Below are 26971 nucleotides of genomic sequence, written 5' to 3'. Positions count from 1 at the left end.
CTCTGATTGCTGTGGCTAAAACTTCCAAAACTATGTTGAATAAGAGTGGTGAGAGTGGGCAACCTTGTCTTGTTCCTGATCTTGGTGGAAATAGTTTCAGTTTTTCACCACTGAGGACGATGTTGGCTGTGGGTTTGTCATATATGGCCTTTATTATGTTGAGGAAAGTTCCCTCTATGCCTACTTTCGGCAGGGTTTTTATATAAATGGGTGCTGGATTTTGTCAAAAGCTTTCTCTGCATCTATTGAGATGATCATATGGTTTTTCTCCTGCAATTTGTTAATATGGTGTACCACGTTGATTGATTTGCATATACTGAAGAATCCTTGCATTCGTGGAATAAACCCCACTTGATCATGGTGTATGATCCTTTTAATGTGCTGTTGGATTCTGTTTGCTAGTATTTTGTTGAGGATTTTTGCATCAATGAATTTGGTAAAGTAGCAGGATACAAAATTAATGCACAGAAATCTCTGGCATTCCTATACACTAATGATGAAAAATCTGAAAGTGAAATCAAGAAAACACTCCCATTTACCACAGCAACAAAAAGAATAAAATATCTAGAAATAAACCTACCTTAGGAGACAAAAGACCTGTATGCAGAAAAGTATAAGACACTGATGAAAGAAATTAAAGATGATACAAATAGATGGAGAGATATACCATGTTCTTGGATTGGAAGAATAAACATTGTGAAAATGACCCTACTACCCAAAACAATCTACAGATTCAATGCAATCCCTATCAAACTACCACTGGCATTTTTCACAGAACTAGAACAAAAAATTTCACAATTTGTATGGAAACACAAAAGACCCCGAATAGCCAAAGCAATATTGAGAATGAAAAATGGAGCTGGAGGAATCAGGCTCCCTGACTTCAGACTATACTACAAAGCTACAGTAATCAAGACAGTATGGTACTGGCACAAAAACAGAAAGATAGATCAATGGAACAGGATAGAAAGCCCAGAGATAAACCCATACACATATGGTCACCTTATCTTTGATAAAGGAGGCAAGAATATACAGTGGAGAAAAGACAGCCTCTTCAATAAGTGCTGGGAAAACTGGGCAGGTACATGTAAAAGTATGAGATTAGATCACTCCCTAACACTATACACAAAAATAATCTCCAAATGGATTAAAGACCTAAATGTAAGGCCAGAAACTATCAAACTCTTAGAGGAAAACATAGGCAGAACACTCTGTGACATAAATCACAGCAAGATCCTTTTTGACCCACCTCCTAGAGAAATGGAAATAAAAAGAAAATATACAAATGGGACCTAATGAAACTTCAAAGCTTTTGCACAGCAAAGAAAACCATAAACAAGATCAAAAGACAACTCTCATAATGGGAGAAAATATTTGCAAATGAAGCAACTGACAAAGGATTAATCTGCAAAACTTACAAGCAGCTCATGCAGCTCAAGAACTAAAAAACAAACAACCCAATCCAAAAATGGGCAGAAGACCTAAACAGACATTTCTCCAAAGAAGATATACAGACTGCCAACAGACACATGAAGGAATGCTCAACATCATTAATCATTAGAGAAATGCAAATAAAAACTACTATGAGATGCCATCTCACACTGGTCAGAATGGCCATCATCAAAAAATCTAGAAACAATAAATGCTGGAGAGGGTGTGGAGAAAAGGGAATACTCTTGCACTGCTGGTGGGAATGTGAACTGGTACAGCCACTATGGAGAACAGTATGGAGGTTCCTTAAGAAACTACAAATAGAACTACCATATGACCCAGCAATCCCACTACTGGGCATATACCCTGAGAAAACCATAATTCAAAAAGAGTCATGTACCAAAATATTCATTGCAGCTCTATTTACAATAGCCCAGAGACAGAAGCAACCTAAGCGTCCATCTTCAGATGAATGGATAAAGAAGATGTGGTACATATATACAATGGAATATTACTCAGCCATAAAAAGAAACAAAATTGAGTTATTTGTAGTGAGGGTGGATGGACCTAGAGTCTGTCATACAGAGTGAAGAGTGAAGTAAGTCAGAAAGAGAAAAACAAATACCGTATGCTAACACATATATAGGGAATCTAAGGGAAAAAAAAAAAGGTCACGAAGAACCTAGGGGTAAGATGGGAATAAAGACACAGACCTACTAGAGAATGGACTTGAGGATATAGGGAGAGGGAAGGGTAAGCTGTGACAAAGTGAGAGAGTGGCATGGACATATATACACTACCGAACGTAAAATAGATAGCTAGTGGGAAGCAGCTGCATGGCACAGGGAGATCAGCTTGGTGCTTTGTGACCACCTAGAAGGGTGGGATAGGGAGGGTGGGAGGGAGGGAGACGCAAGAGGGAAGAGATATGGGAACATATGTATATGTATAACTGATTCACTTTGTTATAAAGCAGAAACTAACACACCATTGTAAAGCAATTATACTCCAATAAAGATGTTTAAAAAAAAATCAATGAGGTCTTCAGAGTTCAGGAAAAATACTGTTATCCACTATTTTACTTGAGCCTCAAAACAATCCTACCAGGATGAATTTTTATCCCCGATATGTGAGAAGGAGAGTAGTGAGACCCAAAGAGCACATGGGCCGGTGGTTGAGTGGTGAGGTTCTAGCATGCGAACAGAAATCCAGTAGCACGTGGTAATAGGAACTGCCCTGCACAGGTACGGGGGGAAGTAAGTGACTTGATGGATTCAGACTCCCAGACCGCTATACCTGGCAGGTCACCGTGAGCCTAAAAAGCTAGTTATTAAGACAGAGCATGGGATTTTAGAGAATAACAGCATGTGAGAATCAAAATGGAGGAAATCTGTAGATGGGATACAGGAGAAAAATAAAATGAAATACGTAGGGGAAACAGAAGAAGCAGTATTGTAAACGCAAAGAGCAGTGGCCTCAGATGACAATCGCTAGAAGGGAGGAGGGGGAAATGAAGAAATAAGCCGCATGCAGAAGTGCTATGAGAGTAAATAAGCAGTGCTTATAATGATAAACACCCTTCATTAGAGAGCTTCCATTCTTAATAAGGAAAGGAAACTTTTCAATACAAGAATGGAATCTGCCAGATCTAATAAACATTCTTAGTTCATACTTAGTTTGAAACTTATCCTGTAAAAGGAATGGTATATAGAAAGAGGTGGGAAAACCTACTGGATAATTTAACTTCTTGACAGGACTACAGCTCATCTTGCTGCTTCTAATTAATAACGTATTTAGCTATATTATTAGACACTTAGATGTGTTTTTCTGGCAGCAATGGTAACTGAGTTCTTTCTCACAGGCCTTTGCTAGTGAGAAGAATAATAAAAGACAGTTAAGGTAAATATAGTCTGCTTTCATGCTGTAAGCATGGGCTGTCTGATAACACCCCAGCCCTTTGGTGATTTATACACAAGTTACATCCCAAGTAACTAATCCTAAAATTAGACTGTACGTGCTAGCTCAATTTTTATGTCTCAGTGTGGCAGTTTGTTTCTAGAGTTGCCACAAATGAATGTTACTATTAGCTTAAAGCTTTGGTAAAACGTGTCATCAATGCTTATTCTTTGAGAAGAGGAAAAAGAAAAAAAGATACTGAGGTTCTGTTTCCAGAAAAAAAAAAACTTGGAAGCTACTAGGTGCCAGGCACTGTGATAGTCATTTTGCATTTCTTATCTCATTTAAGTCTCACAATAAATGTGCAAAGAAGTTATTATTAACTACATTTTAACCTTGAGAAAACTAAGCTTCAGAGAGATTAAAAACTTGTCCAAGTTCACTCAAGGAACCAAGAAACCAAGCCAGGACTAAAACTAAGAACTTTCTGACTCTGAAATAACTGCTCTTCCCATAAATCAAATGAGATTTTGCTGATTAAAGACCAAAATTGCAACTTCTTTCAGTCACATGCTTAAAATTAGCCTCCGAAATTGAGGAGACTCTTTTGTGACTGAGTAATGACTGATTTTCTTAATAAACCTCAAAAGAGATATTGTCATCATTCAAATTGTATTGTAAGGATGGTCACAGTCATCATCCTAAACACAGACAAGTTAGAAAGTTCTATGCAATATGCAACAGTTATTGATACGTGCACTCTGATGCACATTCTAAGAAAAAAAAACATGGAGACTTAATTTTAAAAGATACTAGTTTTCAGTAATTCCCTATCTTTCCAAAGGCAAGGAAATTGTTCAGAAAAACTGAACTGAATAATCTGAAGTTTTTGAAATGAGCACCCGTTCAGAAAACAGGACGATGTTCAGAAATCATCATGGCCCTTCTCGCTTGCTAGACTTCTGTGGAGCAGTCTCTCACCCACTGCAGCGTCACCAATCATCTACCCCCCGTCTGAGATCTCCACCTGAACTCCAGACAGGAACTGTGCAATGGCACCACACTTCAGAGCCCCCATGTACCCTCACCCTCTTTGTCAGTTATTGCACTAAAGATGTAATACATTATCATCACCCATGTTCAGTAACTGTGAAAAGTGGGTGGTCTGAATCCCATTTTTCAGATGACGAACCTGTTCCTTACCTGAAGTCATAAACCTAACAACTGATGGAGCCAGGCAGCAATCCAAGCCCAGGTCTTTCTGATACCAAGGCTGATTCTTGTCCCTCTCGCCCTGACTGCCTCTCCGTATAACTTCCAGTTCCCACTCGTGGGTCCAGAGCTCTCCTGATCTTTTCTGTGTATATAACTGAATGCCACTTTTCCTCCTTATAATTCATCTCTGCTTTCTTTTTCTCCTGGATTCTTTATGAGGATGAAAGGCATCACTTACCAGCTGTAATATATTCGTACGTTCACTTGTCTACCTCTTCCGCTAAATTCTCAGTTACCTTTGTGTGCCTACAACCCGTCGGAGAGCCTGGCAAAAAGTTTGACACATTTAACATATAAGTATTTGCTTGGTAAATGATGCTCTCCAGTCACCTTAGCCGGAACCCTGGAGGTCATCCAAGACTCATTCCTCTCCTGCCCCCGAGACCAGTACGAATCAAGTCTCATCCGTTCTACTTTAAATGTCTCATGAAGCTGTCTTCAGTTTTCCACCGTGACTGCCTTGGTTATGGTTTCCATTCCCACCTCTTGCTTGGATTACCACAGTTCTCTTCTGAATGATGGAAACACCCTTCTCTCTGAGGTGATTCTCGCCAAAAACACTGTCTACCAAATGCGAGCCGGTTCTTCAGTAACTCCCCACCGCCTCTACCATGATGCATGTCTCTTCAGAGCTCTGACCCTGCAAACCGCTCTCATCTCGCCCTTCGCTGGCTCTCGCGTGCTCTCTCTCTCTACCCCCCACACCTCCCATATGAACTGTACTGTCCAGCCATTACACACTGCTTATAAGCCCCTTAAACCTATGTGCTTTTTCTCCACTGCGTGGCTTCTTGCACAAGAAATGCCCTTTATCCATTTATTTACCTCATACACTTCTAATTAAAAGGCCAGTCAAAGGTTAATAATTTGTCATCCCTTTAAAGGGACAGTCTTCACGCCTGCTGGATGAAGGTGGCAGAGCAGGAGGATGCTGAGCTCCCCTCCCCCCAGGGACACACCTGAGCTCACCTGTCCCCAGGGTCACACCTGAGCTCACCTCCCCGCAGGGACACACCAACCTACAACCACACACACAACAACTCTCTCTGAGAACAGCCTGAAGACGAGCAGGACAGATGTTCTACAAGTAAGGATATAAAGAAAAGCCCACATGGAGATGGGAAGAAAGGGAAGAGATGCAGTCTTGTCACAGCCCACACCCCGGGTGTAGTGGCCCACAGGCAGGAGGGACATCACAACCACGGATGCCCCCTGAGGAGCAAGGGGTCTGTGCCTCACACTGGGCTCCCCAACTCAGGGGACCTGCACAGGGAAGATGAGCCCCATAACATCAGACGTTGAAAGCCGGTGGGACTTACATCTGGGAGAGCCAGAGAGCTGTGGGAAACCGGGACTCCGCTCGTGAAGGGCTCGTGCACAGACTCACTCTCACTGCGCCTCAGCACAGATGAAGCAACTTGGAAAGTGCCTGGGTTATATGAGAAGGAGATTTGTTGACTAATATTAGGGCCTGTGCTGGAGGGACAGGGATCTGGTAAAACTTCCTTCAGGGACAGAAGCGCTGGCGTGTGCCATTTTGTTATGCTCTGTTTCTACCTACCTGGCCTGGCACTGGCAGGTGCCACTTCTGTCACTTGCTATCACCTCGGCTAAACTCATGCACCCACCCTGGTGTTCTCCTGAGGACCAGCCCCGCTACCAGGCCCATCCCAGCTGGCCCTTCCAAAGCAGCTCCCAGCACCCCCCTCCCCGCCTGGCAAGTGGCCTGTGTCAGCATCAGTGGCCCCTCTAAAGCAGTTCCTGCTCCAGGGAGCCAGCCCACAGCCACAGCATGTTCACAACAGCCACCGCAAGGCCTCAGGGCCACTCACACGGGGGGCCAGCCCCACACATCAGCATGCCCACAGCAGCTGTGTGCAGACCTCTCAGCCAGCTGGCCAGCCCTGCCCACCAGCACGCCTGCAGCAATCACAGCCCAACACAGCAAAAGGGCACACGCAGTCCACACGGGAGATACACCTGGAGCACCTGGCTCTGGTGACCAGGGGGGATTGTGCCACTGGGTACCGCAAGACACCTTCTACGTAAGGCTACTCTTTAAAGACTGGGAGATATATACCTCACATGCCTAATACATAGAAACAAACACAAAGAGTTAGGCAAAATGAGAAGACAAAGTAATACCTTCCCAACAAAAGAACAAGACAAAACCTCAGAAAAGGAACTAAACGAGATGGAGATACAAAATTTACCAGGTAAAGAGTCCAAAGAAATATTCATAAAGATACTCGTTGAACTTTGGAGAAGAATGGATGAACTCAGTGAGAACTTCAGCAAAGAGACAGAAAATATAAAAAAACCAATCAGAGCTGAAGAATACAATAGCCAAAATGAAAAACATACTACAGGGAATCAGCAGCAGATTTGAGGATGCAGAAGAACAGATCAGCCATCTAGAAGACAGGGTAATGGAAATTAACCAACTGGAACAGTAAAAAAAGAATTCAAAAAAATGAGGATAGTTTAAGGGCCCCCTAGGACAACATCAAGTGTGCTAACATTCACATGATAGGGGTCCCAGAAGGAGAAGAGAAAAAGAAACAATGACAGAAGACCTACCTATTTGAAGATAATAGCTGAAAACCTTCCTAACCTGGTGAAGAAAACAGTCATCCAAATCCAGGAAGCTACAAAAAAGAAAAAGTTACAGGTGGAAATCTCTGAGGAACACAGATGCAAAAATCCTCAACAAAATACTAGCATGCCAAATTCAACAATATATTAAAAGGATTATTCACCATGATCAAGTGATATTCATTCCAGGGATGCAAGGATGATTCAATATCTGCAAATCAGTCAATGTGATACACCACATTAACAAAATGAAAAATAAAAATCATATGATTGTATCAATAGATGCAGAAAAAGCATTTGACAAAATTCAACACCCATTCATGATTTAAAAAAAAAAACTCTTAACAAATTAGGCACAGAAGGAACATATCTCAACATAATAAAACCCATATACAACAATCCTACAGCTAGCGTCATACTCAATGGTGAAAGGTTGAAAGCATTTCCTCTACGATCAGGAACTAGATTAGGATGCCCACTATTGCCACTTTTATTAAACATTGTATTGGAAGTCCTAACCACAGCAATCAGAAAAGAAAAGAGATAACAGGCATTCAGATTGAAAAGGAAGAAGTAAAACTGCAACTATTTGCAGATGACATGATACTATATACAGAAAACACCCAAAGACTCCACCAAAAATCTATTAGAACTAATAAATAAATTAGTAAAGTGGCAGGACCAAAATAAATATACATAAATCTGTTGCAATTCTATACACTAATAACAAAACTATCAGAAAGAGAAATTAAGAAAACAATCCCGTGTACTATTTCATAAAAAAGAAAAAAATACCTAGGAATAAACTGAGCCAAGAAGGTGAAAGAGCTATACTATGGGAACTGTAAAACACTGATAAAAGAAAGTGAAAACAACACAAACAAATGGAAAGATATATTGTACTAGTGAATTAGAAGCATTAATATTGTTAAGATGTCCCCAAGCAATCTAAAGACTCAATGAAATACCTATCAAAATACCAATGGCATTTTTCACAGAATTGGAACAAATAATTCAAAATTTTGTACTGAACAACAGACCCTGAATAGCCAAAGAAATTTTAAGAAAGAAGAAAAAAGCTCGAGGTATCATGGTCTCTGATTTCAAACTATACTACAAAAGTATAGTAATTAAAACTGTATGATACTGGCACAAAAACAGAAACATAGATCAATGGAAACAACAGAGTAGGGAGCCCAGAAAACCCATGAATATATGGTTAATTGATGTATGACAAAGGAGCCAAGAATACACAGGGGGGAAAAGACAGTCTCTTCAATAAATGGTGGTGGGAAAACTGAAAAGCTACATGCAGAAGAATGAAACTGGACCACTTTCTTATATCACATACAAAAATAAACTAAAAATGGATTAAAGCCTTGATGTTGAGACCTGAAACCATAAAACTCCTAGAAGAAAACACTGGCAGTATGCTCTCTGATATCAGTCTTGGAAATATTTTGTTTGGATCTGTCTCCTCAGGCAAAGGAAACAAAAGCAAAAATTAAAAAATGGGACTACATCAAACCAAAAAGCTTTTGCACCATGAAGGGAACCATCAATAAAATGAAAAGGCAACCTTCTGAATGGGAGAAGATACTGGCAAATGATGTATTCGGTAAAGGGTTAATATCCAAAATATACAAAGAACTCACACAACTCAGTATAAAAAACAGTAAACAATCTGATTACAAAATAGGCAGAGGATATGAATAGACATTTTTCCAAAGACATGAAGATGGCCAAAAGACACATGAAAAGATGCTCAACATCACTAATCATCAGGGAAATGCAAATCAAAACCATAATGAGATACCACTTTACACCTGTCAGAATGGCTATTATCAAAAAGACAAATAACAAGTGTTGACGAGGATGTGGATAAAAGGGAATCCTCCTGCACTGCTGGTGGGAATGTAAATTGGTGTAGCCTCTATGGAAAACAGTATGGAGATTCCTCAAAAAATTTTTAAAAACCTGCCATATGACCCAGCAATTCCACTTCCGGGTATTTATCCAAAGAGAACAAAAAGACTAATTTGAAAAGATAAATGCACTCTTATGTTCTCTGCAGGACTATTTACAGTAGCCAAGATATGGAAGCAACCTAAGTGCTTAAAAGTGGATAAAGAAGATGTGGTATATATAAAAACAATGGAATATTACTCAGCCATAAAAAAGAAAGATATCTTGCCATTTGAGACATGGATGAACCTAGAGGGTATTATGCCAAGCGAAGTAAGTCAGACAGAGAAAGACAAATACCATACAATTCCACTTACATGTGGAGTCTAAAAAACAAAACAAAACAGAAACAGACTCAGATACAGAGAGCAAACTGGTGGCTGCCAGAGGGGCGGGGTGTGGGAAGTTGGGTGAAACAGGTGAAGGGATTAAAAAGTACAAACTTCCAGTTATAAAATAAATAAGTCACGAGGATGTAAGGTACAGCATAGGGAATATAGTCAATAATATTGTAATAACTTTGTATGGTGACAGATAATTACTAGACTTATCGTTATGATCAATTTGTAATAGATATAAATGTAGAATCACTATGTTGTTTACCTGAAATTAATATAATATTGTGTGTCAGCTATACTTCAATAAAAATGATAGAAATGGAAAATAAAGTGATAGTCTTCAAACATGTGATCCTTTTGCACAAAACTTCTAATCATTAAAATATGTACACCTAATTTTACAGGTTCAAAATATGGAAATTTATTGCCTGCATTAAATATCACCAGTTATTTTATCTTTTCTGTTATCGTTCTTGTATTTCAGTCGATCTGACCTTCATTAGTAGGTAGCATTTGTAGCAGAAAAATAATATATGAGGTATTAACCAAGATTTTTCATCTGTGCGTGGGGGGATGGGTGAGAGGGGTGACAGGGTCAAAAGGTATAAACTTCCAGGTATAAAATGAGGAAGTCACGGGGATGTAATGTACAGTATGGTGACCATGGTCAACAATACTTTACAGTATATTTGAAAGCTGCTAAGAGAATAAATCTTATAGGTTCTCATCACAAGAAAAAAAAATTTTGTCCCTACATGTGGTGATGGACGTTAAGTAGACTTACTGTGGTGATCATTTCACGATATAAACAAATATCAAATCTTTATATTGTACACCTGAAATTAATGTTATATGTCAACTGCATCTCAATTTTTAAAAACACATTTTTACTTTCATGTTCTCCTATTTTGTCGGCAGCAAACAGCAGCAGCTCAAGGAAGCAGAAAGAGCACGAAAAGCAAATGGTCAAAGTCTTGGCTTTTGAGTTCCAAAATAAAGACCTGAAACTTGTAGTGATGCCAAAGATCTTAAAAAATTTTTATTTGCAAGCACAGACTTTTCCTACTTTCAAAGGCTGTCTTGAAAACCCAAGCATAATGTTTATGCTGTTAGAAAAATAAATAAAGGGGTCTCTAATAAGGAGGTCTCTAATAGAATCACTCTTTCCTGAAATTTTCCAAACTTTCTGTCTTTAGCATGGAAAATTTTAATTCAAGTTTATGTCTTATAGTTATATCTATTCCCTTCGCTTTCTAGTTTTTATACTATATTTTGCCAATAGAACTTTAGCAAACAACTCATCAGAAAAATCTCCTTTACTTTGACTGAAATCTTAGCTCTCTTATAAATACTGTTTCCATAAACACACTTGGGTCTTCTCAGTTCCACACTTTTCCCTGTTAGATTTCACCGGCGTGAAATATCTGCCCCTTTTCTCTTGGCTTTAAATAAATCCTGTGCCTCCCTCAATATCCAGTTTAAATCCCACTATGTTTTCCCAAAGTCCTTCATGATCACCCCTGGCTAGAAAGCCATCTGTCTCTCACCTCTGAATGCCCACAGCAACCATTATCAATGAAATCCATGGGCCGTAAATCTTGTGCCATTTTGCCATCATTTTTATCTTTATTGAACTACTTCTTAAAATTTTTATTATCATATTCTTTTCAAGAATAGTACTCTTATTTCTGCAACTAGAGTATAAATTTTTGGAGGGAACTAAATATGTTTTCCACCTTTATATCCACCAGAGACCACATCAGTGGGTTGAAAGGCATAAATGCTAAAAGCACATTTGATATGGTATTTTATCTTTGGTGATGATGATTATAGTAACAACAATAACAGTAATAATAATAATAATTTATTAAGCATCTACTATGTGCCGGGTGCTACGCAAATCACTTCATGTGGATTATCTCCTTTAACTCTCACATAAACTTATGAATTTCGTTCCATTATTACCTTTATTGTTTAGCAGATAAGACAGACTTTAGAGTCCTGAGAAGCGTTAAGTCATTTGCTCTAAGCCACACAGCTAGAAGTGGAAAAACCGTAACTTAGTTTAATCTTCCATGTTAAATTTCTAGTTGTAGGAATCCACATCTAGGACTTCCTCAGATGGACAACATCTTATTATCTGTTTTTTGATGTCATGGTTTTAGGAAATGTATTCTTTATTAAAAGCCAATCTCCATTCCAGTATCTAGATCATCTGAGAGCAAAGGGAAGGCCCTCTGCAATGGTCTCCAGAAGTAAGAAGTGGATGGTGTTAAGGGTGCTTCATGACTTTAATGAAGTGACATACATTTTCAGGGAAAACAACAGTAAATCACATTAATAGAAAACCTAATGAACCAGAACTCTGCAATAAATAATGATAAATATTACACAAAGTTTTCTAAATATCAGAACTAGTGATAATTCTGAAAAACAACTAGGCAGTTAAAAAGTTCAACATGGAATAAAATAATTGTCAACTAAATCACTGTGAGAGAGAAAAGTGTTTTTTTATAAAACCTCCTAATTGGATCTGGAATTGGTGAAATCATCTGCAAGTGAAAACTAACTGAAGAAGATGAAGACAAAGAGACTGTAAAGTGCTCTGAGTACCATACTATCTGTTCCCAGTATATTGCTTCCTACAGACAAAGAACTACCACACATGAAGGAGGATGAAATATTAAGGGACCTCTAAATAGTTAGGGTGTCTAATAAGACATTTCAAAACTAATAGTTCCAAGAATTAACTCTTGATTTCCTCCAAACCCTATTCCTCCCCAATTCCCTCCCCTCAGGAAACACCACCGCCTTTTCCCAGTTCTCAACTTGTCCGTGTTTCAGGTTTGTTTCACTGGCCTAAAATTCCTGCCCCCTTCCTCTTGGCTTTAAACAAACCCTGTTCCTCCCTCAATATCCAGTTCAAATTCCACCATGTTTTCCCAAAGTCCTTCATGATCATCCCGGGTTAGAACACTCTCTCACCTCTGAGCGCCCACGGCAACCATCATCAGTGCAATTCATGGGTCATAAATTTAGGCCCCGACCCTCGGAATCTTCCTGAACTCTGCTCTTTCCGTCACAGCCTACATGCAATGCATCAGTCAATCTGGTCATCTCTGCCTTTGAACTATGCCCTGAATCCTGTTGAGCCACTACTTTGACCAAGCCACTGGCACACTGTGCCTGGACTATTGCAGTAGACCCTTAGTTGGCCTTAGAGTTTCAACCTCTCCATTTCCATCATTTTCCCCAACACACACACACATACACACACACACCAGAGTACTCTTTTAAAAATCAGATTATGTCACTCTTCAAAATTCTCCAGTGATTTCAATAGCACTCAAGGAAAATGCCCCAAATCCTTGCCATAGACTAATAGATCCACCGATACCTCACCATCAAGCCTAACTAATCTTCCTGCTACCATTCTCTGCTGCTCTAACACCTCCAGCAAAACCCATCACCCTTCCCTCTACTCCAGCCATGGGGTCTCTCTGCTCTTCTATGAACTCATCATCCTCTTCTCCCCAAAGGAGAGAAGAAAATACCCCAAGGCATTTTCACTTGCTAATCGCTGGGCCTGGAACATTCTCAGTTCAGTTCTCTGCTCAAATGCCTTAGGGAGACATTCTCTGATCACGCTACACAAAGTAACATTATTATCATCACCACCTCTTTCTCTTCCCCTGAACCTTATTATTCTTCACAACACTTGTCAATCTCTAACATGTTATTTTAATATACATTATAATATACAAAGTATATATTTTAAAATAAGTTCTTGGGAGGTTCTATCTAATAGGAGCCTACAGTAAATAAATAAATAACACATACTAAGAATAGTTTTTAATATATACTCAGTTGGTCATTTTGCAAACTTCTCAACAATGCAATGGTCCAAAAATGCAACTGCAAAATGCATGAAGTAGGGCTGATGAGGAGAAAGGTTAGGGATTAAAAGCAGCATTAGTGAAAACTTATGTCCATACAAAAACCTGCACACAGAGGTTTATAGCAGCTTTATTCATAACTACCAAAACTTGGAAGCAATCAACATGTCCTTCAGTAGGTGAATGGGTAAACTGTGGTACATCCACACGATGGAACATTACTCAGGGCTAAAAAGAAATGAGCTCTCAAGCCATGAAAAGACATGGAGGAACCTTAAGTGCATATGACCAAGTGAAAGAAGCCAATCCGAAAACGCTTTATACTGTATGATTCCAACCCTATTATATTTTGGAAAAGATAAAACTATGGAGACAGTAAAAAGATTAGTGGTTGCCAGGGGTTGGGGGAAGAAGGAGGGATGAATAGGCGGAGCACAGAGGACTTTTAGGACACTGAAAATACTCTGTTTAATGACATGTGGCATTATCCTATCACACAGCACCCAAATCCATAGAATGTATAACACCAGCAGTGAACTGTAATGTAAACTGCAGACTCTGGGTGATTCGGATGTGTCAGTGTAGGTTCACCAGTTGTAACAGATGCACCATCTGGTGGGGCATGCTGATAGTGGTGGAGGCTGTGCGTGTGTGGGCACAGGGCGCATAGGGGAAATCTCTGTACCTTCCTCTCAATTTTGCTGTGAACCGAAAATTACCCTAAAACAAAATAAAAGTAGTATTTGTGGATAAAAGTTACTTCACAGAGTTGCTATGAAGATTATATTACTCTCAATAACATATGTGAGGTATCTCATAAACTGACCAGCCTATTACAAGTCTTCAATAATTGTCCACAAACACAAATCTTTTGTTATTGCTCCCATTCTGTTGGCTGTAAATGGGAGCACACAGCTGCCTAGAGAGTGCAATCATTCAATACTGTCACCTGAAAGGCATGAAACACAGTTAATTGTTAGTCTACAAATTGAAGAGTGACGAGCATCGGCCTATTAGTTTACATTGCTTCCACTCTTCTAATGGGCCATCTAGCACTGTAGAAAAAGCAAAATAACCTCATAAAAACCCACATTACTATGGTCTTCATTACATTCCAGACTAAGTCTTCTCTCTGATATCACACCTGCACAATGTCAAAGTGTTCGAAGGACCAATTTTCACGATAATTTTATTTTATTAAATTATGTTTATGTAGACAGTATCTATTTCATTACCTAATATTTCCTGGAAACTCTGATTATTTACAAAGAAATGAGTAGATCCTGTGTCAGTAAGCTCAGGCTAGTATCTTCTGCCATCTAATGTGTTAAGAATTCTTGAGACTTTTCTGATTATGATTCAAATTAAATGCAAACAGTCAAGTAGCACACAGAGACCCCATTATCCACTCTCTGTGAGCTGAGAGGATGAATAATATGAGACATGTTAATTATTTGCTTTCCAGCAGCTGTGACTGATTAGTTTTGACTGGTACATCTTGCTAATGTGATAGAGGACAGTAAATATCAGGGCTTGTCACATTTTTCCAGGGCAAGGAAACTGTGGTCTCCAATGACTTGCTTCATTTGTAGCTTGCTATGCAATTTGCCAAAGTGATGCTAGATCCCCACAATCTCTTAACCAAGTGAATTTCATGTTAGGGGACCCTAAGTTTTCAGAGCCCTCTGTCTCAGTAAAGTTGGTCTCTCTCTGTCTCTGTCTCTCTGTCTCTCTGTCTCTCTCTCTCTCTCTCTCACACACACACACACACACACACACACACACACACACACACACACTTTAGTTTCTGAATTGATAACATACAGAACCAAGCCTATGGAGGTACTAAGAGATCCCAGCCACCATATGTACTTTTCTTTCTTTCTACTTAAGAGTGCCTTTTTACATCATGTTGCTTATTTTTAAACAACTAAATGCCTTTTGTGAGTCCACGAGTGGCTGCACCAGATCCACTCTGAGCTTTGAAATCTTTGAGCTGCGTGTGAGGGGTTTTGAATCATGGCCATCTAGAAGAAACTATCACTAGAGGTGTGTTTCTCAATGTTTTTTTTTAATCACCCCCCCTTTAGATTTTTTTTCCTAATCGTCCCCTCCCCATGAAATTTTAATACCTCAGATACACCATACCTAGTTATGTACTATGGCCTTTTATAGGGCCACAGACCTGTAACATCTGAGATTTTCTTGATCCCCCAAGAACCTGTTTTCACCCCTTGGGAGAAAGATCATCCCTGCTGAGAAAGTGTTCACGAGGGGCTTCATTCTACCCCCTCTTCATCGTTGTCTAAGTTACATATTCTCGTTGGACACATGAGCTCTTCAATATCTCATGTCTCCCATACAAACTGCAAGAACAGGCACACCCCAAGTCTAGGTCCTCCCCTCAAAGGAGGTGGTCAAGACAGTGCACAGGGTACAATCACACTTCATCCTCTTTCTTTTCCCCCCAGGAACCTAGGCTGAATCAAGTTCAAACAACTTCAAGGCAACCTTGATGGAAGAAAGAAAACTCAAAAGTGCCATGTGCAAATAGTGCTTTGCAGAAATACTGAATGAATTTGAACCCACAGTCTACCTACTTTAATTAAGTACTTCACTTTTCTGAGCTTTAGCATGCACATCCATTAAGTGGAAATGTCAGTAGTTATTTCTTCCCCATTTAATAAAGATTTGTTAGCTCAGCTGAAAGCCCCCATGAAGACAACCAAAAACACTTACTGATCCAAAGAAGATAATTTTCCTAAATTTACTGCAGCAAGTAAGAACACTACCTTGACAAAATCTTAGAATCACCAAAGGGAGAAAATTAAGGATGGTTACTTATAGGGTTATAGGACCCGCGCCAAAAGATTTCAAGGTCATTTTGAAAAGCAGAGAAGCAGCTGGGATTGGGTAGAATTAAGGACAGAGTAACTTGGGATTGGTGGCCACAGTAAAGTGAGGTCTCGAGATGAGGGCTGATAAGCAAGCTGTTTTTGAAGCAGTTTGAGGAGCAAGCTATTTGTGTTCATACGATAACCATTTTAGTTGGCCTGTGGTCTTAGCTTCCTGCAGTGAAACAAAAATAATACATTTTGCTTGGTCCCAGTATCATTTAACACAGGAACTGGAATTTGTTTAAATTCTCAGTTCCTGCAATATGTCAGACATATAAATTGTGAACAGGTTCCCTAGCTTCAAGAAGCTTCTACTCCCGCAAGAAAAATAAGCTTCAAAAAGATACTGCATGGATCAAATCTTTCAAAGAAGTGTAGGTTGCTAGGGAAGTGAAAAGAAGAGGGGGTCATCCATGAGGAAAATATGATAAAGTGTTCTTTGTAAAATGTCTAGCAAAGTCTCCAAGACAATACAGGAAGTATCCCTGAGAATATCCACTGGCTTTTCAGTGCTTGGACCTGAGGATGAAAGGTGGGATGGAGTGGTTTACCCCTTTTTCCCATTCTGAATTTGCAAGGATCTACAGATTAAGTAATTTAATCTATAAGTATACATAGATTATAGATTAACCTTCTGTTGTCTTTCCTAAAACTCTAAGGAAGACAGACTCTCCCTCTGAGTTTGTGAGGTCAAGCACTAAATCAAGGAATAGAAGCTATCAAGACAATAATCTAGAAACTATGAGTTCTAGTTAACCCAAGTGGTCTGGGATTACAATCAGTAGAAAGCCATGCCCTGGTTTTAGTAAATGTTTCCTCTTAGTAGGTATGAATATCATATACTCATGTTTAAGAATCATGACTAAATGTTTTCTTGACACAAGTCTCTGGAGTAAAAAGGGTCTAACTCGTAAACCAAAATTCATCAGCAGTTGCAATCTAGAATTACTGAAGCACTGAACGTTAAATAAATCTACTCAAGAAACCCACGCAGATCCAGGAACACCGGACACTTTAACTTCGTGAAATTATCACTTGGGCTGTGTCTATTCTGGCTCAGTTTTGACGGGTCCTCTGGCAGATCTTCCATGAGCCAACAACCCCTACTACCTTCTGCCCTCTCAGGTCTGGTGAGCCCACATGTACCCTCTTCCCTTCCCTATGGAAACTGGCTCCATTCCTACAGACCCATTTTGGAAACTGGCACCACCACACGAGGCTCACCTGGCAAACCTGTGCTAATCCCAAATGATCTGGCCCATCACTTCCTAATGCTGTAACCCTAAGGAAGTCACTTAAACTCTTGTGCTTGACTTTTCTCACCTAAAAATGGGGGTAACAATAATGTCTAGAATCTTAGAGCTGTTCCGAGGTTTGAGTAACATAATGCATGAAAAGGGGTAAGCACGGTAACTAAAAAACAGAGAACTATACATTTTAGCTATTATTATTCATGCCTTCATGTGTCTCACTGATTTTGTCTCTTCTCAATTGCTGCTGATTCCAACAGAATCTTAACTCTCATCACCTGACACCTCATGTCATTATTTTAAGAGCTTTCCCACTGGTTTTCTTACCATCAATTTTTCCCCTTCTTCATTTTAGACATTAGTAATTAATTATCCCCTACGTGCAACTCCCCATCACATCAAGTTCCTGGCTTGAACACCTTCTTGTGCCTCACTCTCAAGGTTTCCTGTAACCTGACTCTGCTAAAACAACTTAAACACATTGTTAACGCACCATGGATTCTTTTTGGTAGTTTTCAGTAGAAACCAATGGCTAGAGGGAGTTAAAGCTATAGGTCTTCTCTCCCTCTGTCACTCAGAGTTACACCAAAATGAAAGCAAGACTGAAAGCTGCTTCTGCCACCGATGCAAACGGTGATGTGACCCTAAAACAACCATGCCACCTGTTCTGTAAGCCTGGTAGAGGCCCATCTCTCTATCCTTTCTCATGTTCCAACAGCATTCTGTATAGAAAATTTACCTAAAGCAGATTCTACACCATTCTTTCTTTCCCCGGCTTTACTGAGATATAACTGACATGCAACACTGTAAGTTTAAGGTGTACAACAGGTTGATTTGATACACTTATATATTACAAAATGATTACCACCATCGTGTTAGCAAATACCTCCCTCACATCATATAATTACCATTTCTTTTTTGGGGTGAGAACATTTAAGATCTACTCTCTTAGCAACTTTCAAGTATATAATAGGGTACTGTTAACTAAAATCACCACGCTGTACACTAGGTCCTCAGAACTTATTCGTCTTATAACTGGAAGTCCGTACCCTTTGACCAGCATCTTCCCACTTTCCTCACCCTCTACACTCTTCTAATGGCAGGATGCAACTCACCTGGTCAGGGCTGAGCAGCGGTATCCTCTGCTTAACAACTGAGCCCAGGTCAGGTTTAGAAACCTGAGCCCAGCGTGTCGTCCACAGCACGTGGTCAGTGGGATCTCTGTGCCTTGTTTATGCCCCAGCTGCCATGCCTGTACAACGTTTCTGACTGATCAGCCCTCATTTCATGGATTATAAAATAATAGCTAACATCAACTATAAAAATTAATAAGGCAACTGATATTAATTGAAATAAAGACAGTGAAGCTCTCTGCCTGCCTGGGCCTCTGGCCCTGGGGCCTCTGTTTAGACACTTTCATACACCGACTAACCACTCCTAACGTGCGTATTCCTGACTATGGTATCTGAAATGTCGACCTTAGAGTATAGATTAAATTAATTAGCACTTTCTATGCTGAAGCATTTGACAGTAAATTGCAGGATATAACGTCTTCTCTTTCCCTGTTTCCCACCACACACATTCATCTAGAGCAGGGTTTCTCAACCTTGGCACTACTGACATTTCTGACTAGATAATTCTCCTAGAGGGGGATGGACTGTGTATTATAGGATGTCTAGGTCAATTCTAAGAGTGGGACCCACTTTGCTTACAGTTGGTCCCAGTCTTAGAATTGACCTTCTCTGCCCTCCTAATCAAATGTGACCTACGCTTTAAGACAAGATATCTACAAGCACGTCAAAAACCATGTGAAGATCTCAGAAGTAATTTGTCTGACCCATGGGAATGCAGTTTCTGGATCCACATGGTCCCCCACAGCTCTGGTTATCTTAGAGCTTCCCACTCCTCCTACTTTTTTCATTTATAGTACCCGCCAGGTCCTGTAAGAATAGACTTTGAAACCTCTACCTTAATATTAAACAGAAGTTATCCTTACATAAAAGCTTCCACTCTTTATGTCCATAGTGACCTGACTTTTTCCTTTTCTGGAGAAGTTTTACACTCTACAGCAGAGAGAAAGAGAGAGAGAGAGAGAGAGAGATTCTGGTACCAAAATTTGCAACTTAATTGGTTCCCGTTAACAGAATTAAACTATTAAACCACAATATACAAAAGTCATTTATTCTTCAAATAGTCACAGAAATCACAAGTAGTTAGACTGGCTAAAATATTGTTCATGTGGATTAATATAGAGTATGAGCTGTTCCGCAGTTCTCAAAAGGTCAAGGCCCATAGAAGATAGAGTTCTTTAAAAAATTCATGTGGGAGTGTCCATTTATGTGGCAATCTATGAAACTGTTTGTACTAGGAAAAGGTACAGGTAATAATTTTTTGTGAACTACTAGCTAAAAAAATTATTTTTAACTCTCCTAATTTTCTAGAAACAAACCCTATCATATTACATCAAGAACATTATAAAAGCAAATGTTGGCAAAATACAAAGTTAGGTGAACAGTGGCTGTTCTCAGCAAGGCTTAATAAACATAATAGGACTTATAACAAATTAATCATTAATAAAAGCACTGTGAAAATGCAGTGATATATCTGTGCACACATTATCCATGTAGGTTAAATCACTTAAAAGTAGTTCTACCTGGATAGTTTTTAAATTGGATAATTTATAATATGTAAGGAAGATTTTACAGTTTTCCCTAAAATAGAAATGAGATAAACATTTGGCAACATTTTATTAAAACACCTTATATCTCCACATCTGTTTTATCTCAAAAGTCTTTAACAGTGCAAAAAAAATTTCCCAAACTGAAATAAATATATCAGGAAAACATACATATGTGTCTGTGAACTATCTACTTTTTGTAAATAAACATAAACTATGTCACTGATCATCTCACTTCTTTTCTTTCCCTTTTTTTCTATTCTTACATCAAACACTTTGCAATGTTACATCATAACCAGACACCTCTCCCCAAAGAAAGTCTCTTTTTAAATAATATGGCCTTTTCGAATCTTCACAACTGCTGTTGGGGGTAGTTATATTCAGTTTATAGAGAGGAAAATCAAATCTCAGGGAATTTGAGGATATTGTCTAACTTCCTAAGTGGAAAATGAAGAACCCAAACTCAGGCATATCTGACTCCAAGTCTGTGGTGTTTAAGCTACTCAAGCTGCTCGTCAGTTTTCTCCTTCTTAGCAAAGGGAGCCTGACTGTACTGGTCAGTAGGGTCCATCTAGTTCAGTTATCTATGTACAATCATTCCAAAAGGTTCATTAAAAAATTTTTTGGCACTTTATGAGATAACCAAAACCTTATTTGAGAATGCAAAGAATGAATAACCCCTAGTCTGAGTAAGATGCATATGGATATGTATAGAGATATTACTATATCTTAGAATGCATTAAGCAAATAAATGGCATCCATGCATAGTATTTATGATAAGTATTCAATGGATAAAAATGAGGTTCTGAATAAACTTGCATGACTTTCTCACAGTGGAACTGGTAAAACACTTTCGTATGGCTGAGAGAATAGTCTCCATTCTGGTCTGGAGTTCTCTTTTATTAGCATCTTCTTTTTCCTTAATGAATACTTCACTACTTTTGCGGCATCCTATTCTATCATGGAATGTTGGTTTACTGAGCGCAAGGATCTTTATTTTCAGTCTAATTTTTCATGTGCTGAAAGTTCAAGTGTGAGATTATTACATTCTAATAATATTTACTCATAACGACTACTCAAAACCTGCTAATCATTTTGTTAAATCTATTACATTTATTATCTCATATCATACAGAACATTGCAAGGTAGACATTTTTACCTCCACTGTGTAGTTGGAGAAACTGAGGCTTACGGGCGGGTATTGTGTGAATTCTAAAGTCACACAGACGGGAGATGGTGGACTGGAAATTCAGATGCAGAAATGTCTAATTCCAAGCTGTGTACTCAGCCACCTTGCGGTACAGCTGAGGAGGGAATGTTTCTCCAACAAGCTTTGCAAAATGTCAGCTGCATGCTTTCCAAGCTATCCCAGAGGTTTACATGGGCTAAACCTCTTCCTCTGTTTACATGGCATTCTGAGCTCTGGGTGAGGCAACTACTCTCTGTGCCAAAGGAAAGAAAGAGTACTTTATTCAGTTCCCTACGAAGGAAAGAGAGCTAATGTTGTTTTCCAGGAAGAAAACTATTACTTTCAGATTAATGATTGAGTTGAAGATGGGTCATCCATTGGGCAAACATCTCCTCTAGTGCACCATTAAATCTTCTCCAGTATCAGTGCTCAGGGGATGTATTCAGTTAATTCTATCTAAATGAGGTTACATTTTAATCAAATTATCAATTTTGTCAACTTATATATTTTATACAATTTCTACATTTAAGTTCTACAACTTATTTAGCTACTATCATTTGAATAATGTAAAATAATTTTAGCTATATAAAATAACTTAATTAAATTACGCAGAACTTAATTCCATCTGAAGTCCAACTTTTTGTAGATTCAAGGATATTAAAGAGGCTTAAAAAATGTTTCAAGTGGACATTCAAACTTCTAATGGGAAATGTTATAATTCACATGCTGAAAAATACCCTGTCATGTACAAAGATGAAATCTGTGACCTCTTTTCAACATGCTATATTTAGTTTCCCAAAAAAGAGGAGGAGGAAGAATTTTGCAAATCTGTCTCCATTTCTTACCTGGTTCCTGCTAAAGCAATAACAGGCACTTGAAAAATGTCATTCTGTAGGATTACAGAGCTAACTGGCTGGCCTGGGCTAAATTCACACTCGATTTTCTTGGCACCATGCTAAAACCAACTGAACTATTTGGTCTTCAAAGCAAGAAAGGTTTACTCTGCCAGTCTAAACACCTAGAGGAATCACTATGTAGTATTTTTTTAGTTTTTTTTAACCCTAATTAAACGTAGTTTTAAAGTTTATCCTGAGAAATTTATTTTCCAGTGGAAATTTACCCCCTGGATATTTAAGTAAAGTTTTTTTTTTTTTTTCTAACTACTTATAAAGCAGTATGCTAGAAGTCACATATCAGGGATCTACCATAATATAACTTTTAATAGACACATGGGTGCATTTTAGCCAAAATCCACATACTTGGCTGGGGATGAATACATCTATTATTTACAGCTAAATACTTCCTCTACCTGGAGAGATTCCTATCCTGCAAGGATTTTAGAACATGAAGTACTAATACCTTATTTTGAAAATAAAGTGAGTGACAACCTTCTAAAATCCTTGCCAGGAAGAAAAATGCTAAATATAGATGGTGAAACTCCATCTTGCGGAGATTAAATCATACCTGTATAAACACCTGAAGTCATGGCAACTTTCTACCACAGACCAGTCAATTGTTATATTTTCAAAATTCTATACTTCCTGTGTGTTATTTTATAGTTCACTTTTGTAATCATTGTATCCTTTTTAACCATTCCCCAAATCCCCCCAATATTGCTTTTTTACATGAATTGTAAAGCTCAGAAATGTTAATTCACTAGCTTAAAAAGGTAATCACAGAGTAATACACAAAACAGGATTAAAAAAAACACAGTCAAGCTGACACCTAAAATCATCACAGATGTGTAGGCAGATCTATACATATCATCACAAATAGATATTAATAATATTACTATCATTTTGCCTTTCCTTCCCACTTAGCTCTCAGGTATTGCTTTTTTACTGAAGGCACTGTACCTGCCTCTGTCACCTCTCTTTCCTCTCTGCTTTGATTTCCCATTTCTAATCTTCTGAGGGATGGATAAAAAAGAGAAGCATAGTTCTGAGTGTAAAATGGAAAGAAAATGCCTGTAAATGACAGCCAGAGCACTTACCCATGAGTGAGAGGACTTTAGTCTGGGCATGTGGATTTTGTGTTACTGTACTTGGCTACCCAGAAGTCTTTCTTATTTATTTTTACGTGTCTATTTTTACCGGTGATTGAGTTTGCCAAATATGTGAGAGGGAACAACAACAATGAGACTTTCTAAGAAGTTATTATTTACCCATTTTTAACACAGAAAATGTATAGAAAACTCTTTATTAATCTTATGAAATCTGATAATTCAAAAATAATAAGAATGTTTTAATTAATGGAAGGGTCTCATTAATATTTGATATAATTTCCAATCGAATACTTAGAAGATGATTAATATTTTTATTTATTCTCTTTTGTAAAACTAACTTCTCAAGTTTCTGTTTCAACACTAGAGACCATAATCAAGATGGAAACTAGTCATCTTTTCAGCTTCCTGGAATTTATCATAATTAATCTTTGAATACATTAAGCCAAAATGTTAGAGGCATTTAATAGGCAAAGTAACATAACAATAAAAATGTTGAATTAATACCATCACTATTTCCAAATCAATATTGGAAAAATAATTCAAATTATCTATAAGTAAAGTCCCTTGTGATTAATATCTGGAAGTATCGCTTGTAATCAGTATCTGGTTTATCTTCTCAGCTTTGGTCGTGCCTATAAAGTAATAGACAAGAAGCCAGACACAGCCTTCCTCAAATCACTGATATGAAGAAAGCTCTTTGTTATGCACTAAAACTGAACATGCCTCATCTTTGGTATTTGTTTGCCCTGAATTGTGTCGTTTATTATCTATTATAAGCAAGTCAGGCCCAGTTACAAAGTCTTCGCTTTCTGAAATGTATGCTACTTACTGCTCTACACGTGACTCAAGAACACTTTTACTTAATAACAAATCTTTTCCTGTTTCTCACGTCAGAAAGTACCAAGTAAGCAAATGGAAAGTCCTAACAGTAGGAGAATGCTTGCCGAAATCAGTGAATGTGACTTCCAATGGCACTCCAGATTCAAAAATAGAGTGGATTTTAATTATTTCCTTTGAGGGAAAATAAAACAACCACGGCACTTAAAAAGATGTCTCAAATAAGGCATCTTTCCTCAGAAATAAGAAATAACAGAGTGCTATATGAAAATACCCACCAATGTCCAGTCAGGCAGTGATGTGAACACTCAAAATCAGAGCTTCTGCCTCAGACATTGTAAGGACCAGAGAGAGGACCTGTCGGCATGGGACATCTAGCTCTCCTAGACCATTCCTGTCATTCTCTCCACAGGGCTGACAGGCACCAGAAATCTCGATCTCACCAGCAGGTGCCCATAATGTCAGCTTTCAACAACAGGCATTTTATCATAAGTACAGTGTATTTTTAATTCCTGGCAGCTAACTTTTCTGAACCAGCCTTGATCTAATGTTAAGAGAGCTGGACCATTCTTTGAGCTTCACTTCTGCTCTGAGATTCAGGAACCTATTCACGACAACCCTTGATCTCTGCCGGTACTGTTTGTTTATCCTCCCTGCAGAAGGATGGCTTCTGGACCCCAGTCTGCTGTGCCCACACCTTGGGGCACACTCTGACCAATGAAGTTTATTCCTCCAACTCTGACAACGAACGGTCCAAAGTGTATTCAAGCTGGTATTAATTTATATCACGGTCCTTTCCCATACATATAACAGAGAGTTGCAGCCAGAGTTCTTGCTGCCGAAAGCTATACGCTTCTTCCCCTAAGAGGGATCATTTAATTCCCCACAGGGAAAGATATGTAGAATAAGCCCCCAGCAAAATTACCAAGGCTGGAAACTGTGCCCCGCATCCATTTTCAGGCTGTGGTCCAAAGCGTCCCTTTTCCCATATTCCAAGAAGGAATCTAGACAGTGCAGAGTTGAAGGTCTCAGGCTCACAGGGGCCTGGTGTGAAGCCAGCTCTGAGGGGCCCGGGCACCGCCCTTGCAATCAGGCTGCCTGGGCAGATCCTGGCTCCGACAGCCGCCAGCTCTGGGACCGTGGGGAAGTCATGTAAAGCTTCCACACCTCGGTCCTTCCGAATGCGTGGAGAGATGAGGGTAATAAGGGGGTTGGTCTGAACATTCAAGGAGCTTGCCCACATGACGTCACTAGCGAAATGCCCGAAACAGTGCAATGCTGATCCCTCATCAAACTGCCTACTCACAGCTTTAAAACAAATACATAAATAGATAAAAGGAAATGGACCTGTGGACGTAACTTGGGTTTGGGAGAATATAGTTCTTTCTCGTCGTTACCTTCATGAGGATGATTAAGACCAACATCACTCTGCCTTCACCACAGGCACCTCCTGGCATTTCTTCAAACTTACCAAACACCAGCCTTGCGCTTGCTGCCCCTTCTGCCTGGAATGCCGTGTCCCCAGGTGGCCATGCTGCCCCTTCCCGTCCTCCAGTGTCCTGCTCAAAGGTCCCCATCACAGAGAGAACGTTCCTGACCCCTGATCCATAACAGCACCCTGTATGGTTCTCTATTCTTTTAAGCAGCTTTACTTTCTTTCATAGCATTAGGGCCACCTGACGGTTCATTATGAGTTGATCGCCTTAGTGTCTGTCTCCCCGCATGTGAAGACGCGGACTTCCCTTCACTGTGCTCCCTGACGTCTGTGACAGTGACTGGCACGTTACAGGTGCTCAAAATTATGTGTTAAGTAAATAAGTGTTGTTACCGAATGATTCTTCACCAAGCAGGTTATACAGAGGAACAGGGATGCGTGGTGTATGTCAGACAGAGGTCAGGGCTGCAGCTCCTCTCGTGGAGCTCAGTCCCCGGCCAGGACCCTCTCAGCTGCATGCATGCTAAGATGCCGAAAGGTAAAATGGACATTTCTCTCCACTATCTGGCACTAGGTTGTTTCAGTTTATTTCCAAAAAGACAAATGTTTAAGATTTTCAATTGTTTCAATACATGTGGCCATAAAGAGAGACTGGAATTAATATATATTCTACTACAATCATTTGTCAAATTATCATGGGCTCAGTAGACACAAAAGAACACAACTAGGTTTGAAACACCAGTTACTCCCAGCTGACAATTAGGTTGTTTGCTTTACTTAGTTAGGTACATGTATCTTTTTCATTTCTATCCTACAAGTCTTGCCATAAAAACCATGGTGTCTAAGATCCAGCTCAGGTTATGTTCTATGTGGTTAAGTTTGCAAACCAGAGGAGGTCAAATCTGCACTACATTTTAACTGATTTAGATTTTGTTATTTCAACAAGCAAACAACTTAAGCGTTCCGCCGTGGGGAACTCAGGGACAAGAGTGATCCCATCATCGTCTGTCTACTGCGGGCCAACAGGATGCTTCGTGAGGCTCAATCATATTAGTAGAATGGGCGCACTCTATGCTCTTCTCAAAGACTAAACAGCTTTATTATAAGTGGTATCCTAAATCAATATTTGTGATGCATTTTTTTAATGCAACAAGCACAGTATGATTCAGAAAGATGTTTGTAATAATTACATGGAACTCCTCTCCTGAAACTTTTCCAGCTTTCTTTCGTTTGAATAGCAGTCTAGTGACTCCTTAGGAAATCCTTATAAAGTAAGTAAAGGGTG

At 39.2% G+C, this 26971-nt stretch overlaps 1 protein-coding gene across 1 annotated transcript in view; it reads right to left on the bottom strand.

The window, feature by feature from the left end:
- The window catches only part of LOC115867756 (uncharacterized), a 303449-nt gene that overhangs the window by 177674 nt on the left and 98804 nt on the right, over positions 1-26971 (bottom strand). The window lies entirely within an intron of this gene.

Source organism: Globicephala melas, chromosome 1 (assembly GCF_963455315.2).
Source record: "Globicephala melas chromosome 1, mGloMel1.2, whole genome shotgun sequence".
Lineage (NCBI taxonomy): Eukaryota > Metazoa > Chordata > Mammalia > Artiodactyla > Delphinidae > Globicephala > Globicephala melas.
Note: the sequence above shows the minus strand (reverse complement) of the source record. Positions and strands in the feature narration are given on the sequence as shown.